This window comes from Colobus angolensis, unplaced genomic scaffold, assembly GCF_000951035.1.
Source record: "Colobus angolensis palliatus isolate OR3802 unplaced genomic scaffold, Cang.pa_1.0 Scaffold31, whole genome shotgun sequence".
NCBI lineage: Eukaryota > Metazoa > Chordata > Mammalia > Primates > Cercopithecidae > Colobus > Colobus angolensis.
The window spans coordinates 11,826,056-11,837,212 of NW_012116377.1; the positions used below are offsets into that span (position 1 = coordinate 11,826,056).

The 11,157-nt window shown below is 42.8% G+C and overlaps 1 protein-coding gene across 1 annotated transcript in view; it reads right to left on the reverse strand.

Annotated features, from left to right (window-relative positions):
• The window catches only part of FBXO40 (F-box protein 40), a 36,673-nt gene extending 26,065 nt beyond the window's left edge, over positions 1-10,608 (reverse strand). The window contains exon 1 of the mRNA XM_011950840.1: positions 10,231-10,608. The gene's annotated coding sequence lies outside the window, so the exon portion shown is untranslated. The remainder of the gene's footprint in view (positions 1-10,230) is intronic.
• Positions 10,609-11,157: the final 549 nt, after the last annotated feature.

An 11,157-nucleotide genomic window follows, 5' to 3' on the forward strand; every position in this document is an offset into this window, starting at 1 on the left:
GACTGTTTTACAAAAATGTGGCACATATACACCATGGAGTACTATGCAGCCATAAAAAGGGATGAGTTCATGTCCTTTGTAGGGACATGGATGAAGCTGGAAACCATCATTCTCAGCAAACTATTGCAAGGGCAGAAAACCAAACACCGCATGTTCTCACTTACAGGTGTGAATTGAACAATGAGAACACTTGGACACAGGGTGGGGAACACCACACACCAGGGCCTGTCGTGGGGTGGGGGAAGGGGGGAGGGCTAGCATTAGGAGATATACCTAATGTAAATGACGAGTTAATGGGTGCAGCACACCAACGTGACACATGTATACATATGTAACAAACCTGCATGTTGTGGACATGTACCCTAGAACTTAAAGTATAATAATAATAAAAAAACAAATGACCAGAGTGATGTCATCTTAAAGTGAATAGTGAGGCACCCACAAGGCACCTATAGGGTTAATACTTATGATCTGAAAATAGCCACATCCCAAGCTGATCACCACTTATAATTACAGAATATTTATGGCCAGACAAAACATCTCTCACCAAGCCTACAGAATGTCCATATGTCCCGAGAGTATAGCCCTCTTTCCTTAAAGATAATGTTAATGAGCAAGTTCAGGTTAAAGTATTGATGGTCATCGATAACACTGACAGCCACTACCTTTAGTGAGCACATCACAGCACGTCTGCACATTCCAAGTTAACTTACCTCTTTATAGTTTCTTGTAAGTACAGACTCTAACAAAAGTCGGAGCACTCCTCCTCTTGCTGAGGATATCCTAGTCTGTAACAGAGTAGTTTCCAGTAAACTTGCTTTTTCACTGTGCTCTGTGACTTGCCTCAAATTCTTTCCTGTGAGAATCTAAGAATTCGCTCTTGGGGTCTGGATCAGGGCACTCTTTTCTGACAACAATTAAGACATCAGGGTAAAACCCTCATGAATAGAACTAGTGCCCTTATAAAAGAATCCTGAGAGAGATCCTTTGTGCCTTCCACCACATGAGGACAGGAGTAAAAGTTGGCAGTCTGTGACCCAAGAAGGCCCTTACCAGACACACAATCTGCTGGCATCTTGATCTTGGCTTTTCCAGTCTCCAAATAGTTTCTGTTGTCTGTAAGCTGCCCAGTCTAGAATCTTTTGTTAGAGAAGCCTGAATGGACAAAAATGGACTATGTTGGAGCAGAATAGGATCCAGCAGGAAACACATCTTTTGGGTCCAAGAGTCCAGCTACTGATCTCTTAACATGCAATGTAATGTGCAGGTGGATTCCTGCCATATTCCAGGTCACTTTTGGAAAAAAAGAGTCCATTATGGACTTACTGTGGACATTTTTAAATATTAGGCTAAAGCATCTGGAATTATTTGATACACAGTAGGGAGCCATTTAACACTGTAATTGGGGTGTTAAGTAAGACTACTGGAGGAATAAATGGAGTAGGAAGACCTAGAGTTAGATACTGCTGTGTAGAGAATGCGATGGAAGCTTGGATGGGTGAGACCGATGACAGTAAAAATGGTCAAGATGAGACACACAGAAGACATTACAAAGGGAGAATCACATTTTTATTTCCAGCTGGGATGGCAAAAAAGGAAAGAAAGTTGATGCCAAGATTTCAAACCAGGAAGAAAGAATGTTGGCTATAACTTTTGAGAAAAATAGAGATCTAAAGAGGGAACAATTTGGGGAGGAAAGATGGGTCCTGAAAGTTTAATACAAGATGCTTGAGAGGATGATAGATCTCACGGATGGGAAGATGAGGGACTGGAATGTGGAGATGCAGATTTGAGAAGTATCCACTTGCAAGTGAGAGAGGAAGCCATATGTGGGGAAGTAAAAACACAGAATAGAAATTGAAGCCATGAAGTACATAGCCAAGTATGGTGGCTTTGGGGGAAATTAGGAAGAAGTAGAACCAGAGAAGGAGAGACCAGAGAGCTAAAAGAGTTAGGATTATGTTGTCACAGATGCAAAGGAAAGAGTGAGCTACAGCCTCAAGTGATACTGCCAAGTTAAGAACAATGATGACAATGCTACTGCTTATGGGAGGTCCTCAAAGAGCTCTTGCTGGAGCAAGTGTAGCATTTTAGCTGTGCAGTGTGATCCTTAGCCATTGAAAATGTGTTGTTTGCTTATAGAGGAAGGAAAAGCCAGTAAGCATATACTCCATTTTTGGCAGGGCCTGTCCTGGCTGAGAGAATGTGACCATCTATTTTTATTCAGAAGATAAATTCACCAGTGAGGACAAAGTCTGGATAATTCAGAGTCCCCTGCTGGTTTTTAGATGGGAAAGAAGGGGAAAATCACAAATGGAATAAGGCTCTGTGAAAAAAGCTACCAGCTCCAGGAATGTCTAACTTCATATTTGCCAGCCTGTTCTGTCATTAAGTTGAGCTCAGTTCCTGGGAAGGAAAAGAAGGGCTGGCTAGTTCTGTGTGCTTCCAGGTGTGCAGTGAGAACTCTGCCCCAGCAGCAGGAATGTGTCTGGCTGCATGGATGCTGGTGATTAACTCTTAAGCTCAATCATTTCTTATCCTTCAGCACTATGGAGTATGGTTCTTGGGAACAGTATTTTCTTGGGAACAGTATTATTGAAGCTGGAAACATTTATGGTACAGCCTTATTGCTCTCCAGCTCTTTGAAGTCACTTGAAAATTTCCCTTTAAGAGATAACAAAGATGCTTTTGTTTTTTTCATGTTGCTATTTAAAGATCTCCTACCAGGCTTTGGAGCTGCACCCGATGAGTGACTGAGAGAGGACGTGTGCAGAGCAGAAAGGCGTGGTGAGTGGAGACCACTCCAGAGAAGTTTGCCAGTGAAAGGAAGGGGGAAGATGAAATAGCCTCACATCTGTGAACAAAGCACATCTAAGCCTTTTGTTGTATATGTGGGGGAAATTGTTCTCACTGAGATAAGGGTCAATCTGGAACTCTCGATAGTCTAATCATGGCTGGGTAAGTGGGATGACCAATTTGTCCTGGTTTGCTTGGGACTCTCCTGGTTTACCACTGAAAGTCCCATGTCCCAGAAAATGCCTGAGTCCTGAGCAAACTTGGACAGTTGATTGATCACCTTATTAAGTAGGAGCCAACTGGTGTTGCCCCAAAATGATCAAATTAGATATATCATTGGTTGCCTTGCAATAGAAGATGCCCTGTTCTCCCAATCTTCTCTGCTCCTGTGCACAGTAACAGGATCCTTATCCTCCATGGGGTTTGTCTAACTTTCCTAGATTGACAGATTTCTCTGCATTTTGGGTGTCATGGAGGCAGAGAAATGAAATGTTAGTGCCTTTCCTATGCTTTTACATAACACCTCATTTAATTCTCACAACAACCATGTGAGGTGGGTACTACCATTTCCAATTTACGAATAAGGATTCTGAAGCACAAAGAGGCCTAGGCCTGTCTGTCTTCAAACTCTATACTCTTTGCTACATCACACTTGTCCCTCAAAGACCCACAGAGACACAGGTGTTTGATCCACATGGTCTGGGGAAAATGCAAGCCCATCGCTAGAGATGGGGCATAGAATAGTGTCCACATGTATTGATCTTTTCAGGTTGTAAAGGGGCCAGATGCCCTTCCTTAGGAAGCACCTTCATCCTTATGGTGATTTCTTTGGATCATATCCCATACTGTGCCCTCTTTGAGCAGAGAAAACAAGAAGAGCATCCAGGCCCAATGGCTTTGCATTTCAGAGGATATAAATGTGAAAGGGAAGGTTGTAGGGTTAAAAAATATGCACTACGTAGGTCAGGTGCTGTGGCTTATGTCTATAATCCCAGCACATTGGGAGGTGGGAGATTGCTTGAGCTCAGGAGATTGAGACCAGCCAGGGCAACATAGCAAGACCTTGTCTCTACTAAAAAAAAAAAACAAAAAAACAGCCAAGTGTGACACATGCCTGTAGTCTTACCTACTTGGAGGGCTGCCACGGGAGGACTGCTTGAGCCTGGGAGATTGAGGCTGCAGTCAGCCGTGATCATGCCACTGCACTCCAGCCTGGGCACCAGAGTGAGACTTTGTTTCAAAAAAAAAAAAAATATATATATATATATATATGTGTGTGTGTGTGTGTGTGTGTGTGTGTTTGTGTGTGTGTGTGTATGCACTACAATATGGTTTCTGATATTTAAAATGAAATATCTACTAGATCAAAGCACTCAAATTATAGAAACTCTTCACTGTGAAAAGGCTGACAAAAATCTACGCCTGAGACAGAGTATGGCTATCCAGGTGCCATTTCCCTTTTAATTTCTATGCCTTGTGTTCACTTTATTTTTTTTTTTAGAATCAGAATCTCACTCCTGTTACCCAGGCTGGAGTACAGTAGCACAATCTCGGCTTACTGCAACCTCCACCTCCCGGGTTCAAGCGACTCTCCTTCCTCAGCCTACTGAGTAGCTGGGATTACAGGTATGCGCCACCACACCCAGCTAATTTTTGTATTTTTAGTAGAGACAGGGGTTTTGCCATGTTGGTCTCAAACTCCTGGCCTCAGGTGATCCACCCACCTCAGCCTCCCAAAGTGCTAGGATTACAGGCATCAGCCACCACGCCTGGCCCCTGTGTTCACATTTAAATTCTTGCTTCTTGTCTGAAAAAGCAGTATGTTCTATCCTCTTAAAAATGAACAAATGTTAAAGTTCCCCTGTAGGAGATAGCAGTCAAACTAATAAAGGTTAGACTTAAATAGTCCGAAGATCTATACGGAATGTGCTGGATGTAGTTTAAATGAAACATAGGCTGGTGGAAGGACCAGGTGTGTGAGCCTCAGGCATAGCTTGTTTTTTTAAAGAAATAGGGAAGCATTTAGCACCTGGCAAGGGGGCAGCAACTCGATTTGATGCAGATTGTGGTGCTGTGTGGACCACGCAGAAAGGAGTAAATTGGGCCCAGTTCAGTGGCTCATGCCTGTAATCCCAGCACTGTGGGAGACCAAGGTGGAAGGATTGCCAGTTAGGTGGGATGGCCTTGATGAAAGATCTGGAAAAGGAGTGGGCAAATTCTACCCACTTCTTTCCATCTCCACCACTGCCCAATGCCAGGCATCATCCTTGCTTACCCGGTATAGTGCAATGGGTTTATAATCAGTCTTACTCCTTCTATTTTCACCATGTCTCAATTCACACACCAGGTCCTTCCACCAACTCATATTCCATTTAAACTACATCTAGCACATCTAGTAAAATCTAGTTCTGTGTGAATCTTTGGAGTATTTAAATCTAAATCATATTATGTTCACTGCTAAGACAGGGGAATTTTAAAGCTCCTATTTTGGGGAGAATGGATTGGCCATATTTAAAAGCAGGAAGTGTAATTTTTAACAATTTACAAAACTAGGTTATTACTCCCCCACTTAAAATTTCCAGTGGATTCCCTTCACAAGGAAATAAACTCTGAAATCTTTCTCTTGGACCATGAGGCCATGCATGAGCTCTCCCCTGCTTGCTCCTTTACCTGACCTTCCACCCTTATGCACTTTGCTCTGGTCTTGTCACTTATTCCAGCACAGGCCCTGTGTACCTGCTCTTTCTACCAGGAGAATTCTCCTCTCGTTCTGTATTTGCACTGTGGACTCCTTCTTGCCACTTAGTTTTCTGCTTACATGTTACCTCCACAGAGAATCCTTACCTGACACCCCCAATATAAAGTAAATCAATGAGCACTCTCATGAATAAGCTGAGTGATTTCTGACAAGTTAATCTCCCTAAAGCTAATTTATTAATTCAAAAATAGGGCTTATAGGCAGGGCACGGTGGCTCACACCTGTAATCCCAGCACTTTGGGAGGCTGAGGCCAGTGGATCACTTGAGGTCAGGAGTTCGACACCAGCCTAGCCAACATGGAGAAACCCCATCTCTACTAAAACTACAAAAAAGTGGCCGGGTGTGGTGTTAGGCACCTGTAATCCCAGCTGCTCAGGAGGCTGAGGCACAAGAATCGCTTGGAGGCAGAGGTTGCAGTGAGCCAAGATCATACCACTGCACTCCAGCCTGGGCAACAGAGTGAAATTCTGTCTTAAAAAAAAAAAAAATAGGGCCTATAATAACTCATAGAGTTGCACAAGCATCAAATGAGATGAAATAAGGAGTGTGTAATAGATGAGTCACTCTATGAGGAAGGTCATTCTCACGGTCAACTCCCTCCTCCAGGCCTTCCTGTGTTCCCATTGTCCTCCTGTAGCCCGTGTCTGGCCTTTCCATTTTCAGTCCCCCTCACTTCAATGTATCTTATATTCCACTGTCAGATTGATGATATTAAAATTCTATATTTAAAAAGTTATTTCCCCACTCTTTTAAGAATGTAAACCTCCACACTTCCCCCCACTTTCGGCCCCCTTTAATCACCATGAGCCATTCCTTAAGCACTTCGGAATTCAAATAGTACTGTTTTAGGACTGAAACTTTGTAGATGCCATAAAGACAACTTGAAGGTATCTTTGTTTCCCAGGCCAAAATTTGTAATTTTTATTGCTCATCTGGGTTATTCTGCTCGTTAAGAAAAAAGGAAAGCGTGGTCCTTGATACTTGCCTTCTGTCTTGTGATTGACTGTGGCAGTTGGCAGAACCTGGCAAAGTTGCTGTGATGGTGAGAATGGTGAGAGAGGTTCCAATGATGGGCACAAGTGTTGTTGCCAGCGAGGTGTGTGCAGGCAGTGGAAGGAGGTCTGACCGGAATATCAACAGAGGGTGATAATACCTCTTTAGGGCCCACCAAATGGGCTTCTAGGGACTGAAGGGTGAGTAGAGCCAACACTGCCCCCAGCACTCAGTCAAGGAACATTGAATAGGATTGAATTGAATTAAACTGAACCATTAAAAAGGCAGCATTTTAAAAGCTGTGAGAGTAATTTGAAACAAATTTAGGAAGAAAGTAGAGTGATGTCAGATGTATGCTAATTGGGGCTGCTTTTTTTTTTAAGGTAAAAAGGAAATCATTTCGACTTAGGTTAATGTAGGCCTCATTGAAGAAAAGACCTCAGTGGGCTGGATTTATAATAGATACTCTGAGCTCTGCCAGATTGTTTGCAGGCGATTAAAGTACTTTTTCTTTTAAACACTTGGCAGTCATAGAATCTGAACTCTGGATCAGGCAGATAATAAGAAATCTGCTGTTCCATCGCTTCTCAAACTTCAACATGCAAAGGAATCACCTAGGCAACCTTTTTAAAATGCAGATTCTGATCCAGTGGGGCCGGGGTGAGGCCTGAGACTTTTCCCTTGCAACAAACTCCAGATGAAGCTGATATTCTAAGGACCTCATTTTGAAAGGAAAGGGTCTGTTTTAACCTCCTTATTTCCTAGAAGAGATACTGAGGCTCTGAGAAGTGAAATGTCTTGTCTATGCTCCCAGAGTGTCTGGTTCTAGTCACGTGCCTTTTTTCTATTGTGCTTTGAAGTTTTATTATGAGAGTCTGTAGAAATCACAGCACCACACAAAGCTACCTGAGTGGTGACAGCCAAGGCATGTTGGCAGCTTAGATGGTACCAAGGGCAGAGTAGGACGAAGCCTGGAAGAAGGAGGAGGTGGTGACCAAGTGTTGCTGGCCAACAAAGTCATGCTAACACATATAGCAGGTGTATTTAAATCACTGACTCAAGCAAAAGAGAATGGGATTAACAGATAATAGTTTTAACATTCTTTTCTATAATTTTAAAGTTAGTAGGCAAACAGGGTTGATGTCAGGGAGATATTTTTAGGCAAGGGGCCCTCTCAGCACCCCTCACATGATGTCAGTGACTAAACTATTCTGCCTCCTCGTGTGGCTGGCCCTGGCAATAATGATTTATTTCTGAGCTTTAACTTCAGGGAAAGTGACAAGGTTAAAAGTTAAAGGTCAAAGATATTTTTAACTCTTAACCTATTAACCAGCCAATTAATTACTTTAATTATGCATTGTTGACCTGTTTCTCTGCTATGGAAATATTTAATTGTAGGGAAAGAAAATTTATGAAGTTAATTATTAAAGTAATCTCTTTGCCTTCTTGAGATTTTATCACAATCAATTTGCTGAGGATAATTCCCACATTGGGTTCCATAATCCTTGGCTTCGACGCTGCAATTCCAGTACCTTCACTTTATCCTAAAACATAGCCACCCTTTTCCAGATCCATTCCACTTCACAATCTGATTTCTCCAGCTATACTAGAAATCTCTCTACCTTTATACTTATTAGTTATTGAATTAGCTAGTTAATTCTCATATCTGGTGCTATTCTATAAATTTATCGGTACTATTCTATTAAATTACCATTGTATTGGCCAAGAAAGTGCTAAAGTAACTGGATTGTCTAGGGGTATCTGGGACTCAACCTGTCTGCTTGGTTACTTGTGAGCCAACACACCCTAGTTTCACCAGGACAGCGCCCCAGCATACACCTTGGAGACCTTGCTGCTGTGGAAGCCCTGGAAAAATTAAATGAAGTTAGGTGATTATACACCATGAATTTGCTTGTGCCCAGGAAACAGACATAATTATAACCCAGACACCTATAACAGAGTCTTGGGGTACATATGGAGGTTACAGAGACAGGCAGGGAGGTTACAGAACCAGGAGTTAAGGTATCTGAATAGTTACTTTTGGTCTCCTTTCACTTGGCATTGGTGGCTTTAGCCTGTACACATCAAAGGTCAGAGTGTACAGAATCCCTTTTCCTGCATAGGCCACTTCCCAGGATGTCCTTAGCTGAACTTTGAACCAGTGAAAAACAAGAAAATAAACACTGTTCCCTTACCTTGCCAATTTTTAGTGCATGCAACACTATACAGTTATTCTAGAAGCGAGAAACTATCTGTCTATACGTATAACTTTTGATACCTCAAGTATCATTAGTTATTCTACTTTTATCCCTCTGAGTATGCAAAATTGTTCAAGCTTATAACAATCTTTGGTTTTGGTGCATAAGCCTGTATAAGTTTTTCAACTTGAAAAATATTTCACTTATATTTCATGGATGCATTCTGGACTCAAGAGAGCTGGGGAGAAGAGGGCCACACTTAGAGAATACTGTTGGAGAATAAAAGGTTTTAAACTCTGCAGAGTTTCAATAGTACATACAGAAAATACAGTTGTGCTTGTTAACCGGTAGTATGACACAGCAGATGAAATTTTAAGCTACATGAGAATGACTTGCAATTAAACACAGCAAGTGTTGACTGGAGAAAAGATCACAACATTAAGACTTTAGAAAAGAGAAATTCTGACCAAGCGCAGCTGCTCTTGCTTGTATTCTCAACACTATGGGAGGCCAAAGGGGGGGGTGGATCACTTGAGGCCAAGAGTTCGAGACCAGCCTGGCCAACAGGCGAAAATCTGTAGAGATAGGTGAAACCCCGTCTCTACTAAAAATACAAAAATTAGCCAAGCGTGGTGGCACAGGCCTGTAGTCCCAGCTACTCAGGAGGCTGAAGCAGAGGATCTCTTGAACTTAGAAGGTGGAGATTGCAGTGAGCTGAGACTGCGCCACCGTGCTCCAGCCTGGGCGACACAGTGAGACTCTGTCTCAAAAAAATAATAATAACAATGAATTAAATAAATAAATAAATAATAGAAATTTTGGGCCAGGCACAGTGGCTCTCACACCTGTAATCCCAGCAATTTTGGAGACTGGGGGGGCAGATCACTTGAGGCTGGGAGTTCAAGACCAGCCTGGCCGTCGAGGTGAAATCCCGTCTCTACTAAAAAAATACAAAAGTTGGCCAGATGTGGTGTGTGCCTGCAGTCTCAGCTACTCGGAAGGTTGAGGCAGGAGAATCGCTTGAACCTGGGAGGTAGGGGCTGCAGTGAGCCAAGATGGTGCCACTGCACTCCAGCCTGGGCGACAGAGTAAGACTGTCTCAAAAAAGAAAGAAAAGGAAATAGAAATCCCGGGTTCTAGGCCTTCCACTTGTTTCCTCACCACCTCCTCCACTCCCCCAGATCCCTCCACCCATCACCATGCTGTAACTTTACAGATATCATAACTACTCTGGTTGATTATAGAAGAAAGAACCTAAGCTGTCAGAAAGCAAGTGCCCTACCTGCTCTTGAATTGGAAACAGAAATTTACACAAGGCTGGATCTCATTCTCAGTGCCTGCCTTTCCCCCACATCTTTACATAACTAATTTGCTTAACAATCCTCTTCCACAGGACACAAAAGTGATATGCGGCTCAGCTTCATCTGCATATTCACCTCTGAATATCCTCGTGATGGTGCACCTGCTCCTGTTTGAATGCTTACCTTAATGGAACGGGCTGAGTCAGCATCTGCTTGCACCTGAACCCTTGATTGCAACTAAGCGGATTGCTGGGAGGTGGCCGGGTTGCATCAGCTGCAGTAGAGGACACAATTCTGTTGGGAAGGCAGGGAAAGGAGAGAAAACTTCAACAGAAGTAGTCCAAGTGTTGAGAGTTAAAAATAAAACGATATCACAAGGGGCAATGTGACCAGGCTCAGCTTACGACTTTTTCCTTCCCCTGTATTTATCAACACTCAGTCTCTCCTGGAGTGGCATTTAGCAGGGGAAACTGAATGGGAAGTGAAGTTTTATATCAATAGGTTTTCCTTCCCTAGAGGAAGAAAGAAAATCCTTTTAAGAAGGATCATTTTCAAGAGCAGCCTCTCAGATTCCTACATGTGCAATCAGCAGGCCCAGCTGTGCTGGAGGAGGCTGGCAGAGCATTCAGGACTGGCTGCTGCTCTAATTATAACCATGCTCCTCACCTAAACCCATCACTGGCTGAAGCAGCAACTTGTGTAAGTGACATGCTGTCCTGCTTCAGTTTCTCCTATCTCTTATCATGACAAGTAAGTGTCTGTCCTCCCCTGGTCCTTGTCTTTCCTAGGTGGCTGGAAAGGGAGTGTTTGTAATTCAGAAACCAGGTGTAGAGTAAATCCAGTGGGAGAGAATTAGAGGTTGTAGGAGGCTTTAGCTGTCATTTAGTGCAACTCTCTCTTTTTACAGATGAGGAGACAGAGATTCAGAAAAGGGAAATTGCTCATCCAAGGTCACACATCTTGTTAGTGGAAGAGCCAGAGGAAAGCCCCGGAGAGCTTGTTTAACTCTCAGTCTAGTGTTCTTTATCTTATCACCTTCAGATAAACTCATTCAGGATCTTGTGGGGGAAAAAAACATATAGAATCTTGGCTTTGATGTTTTTTTTTTTT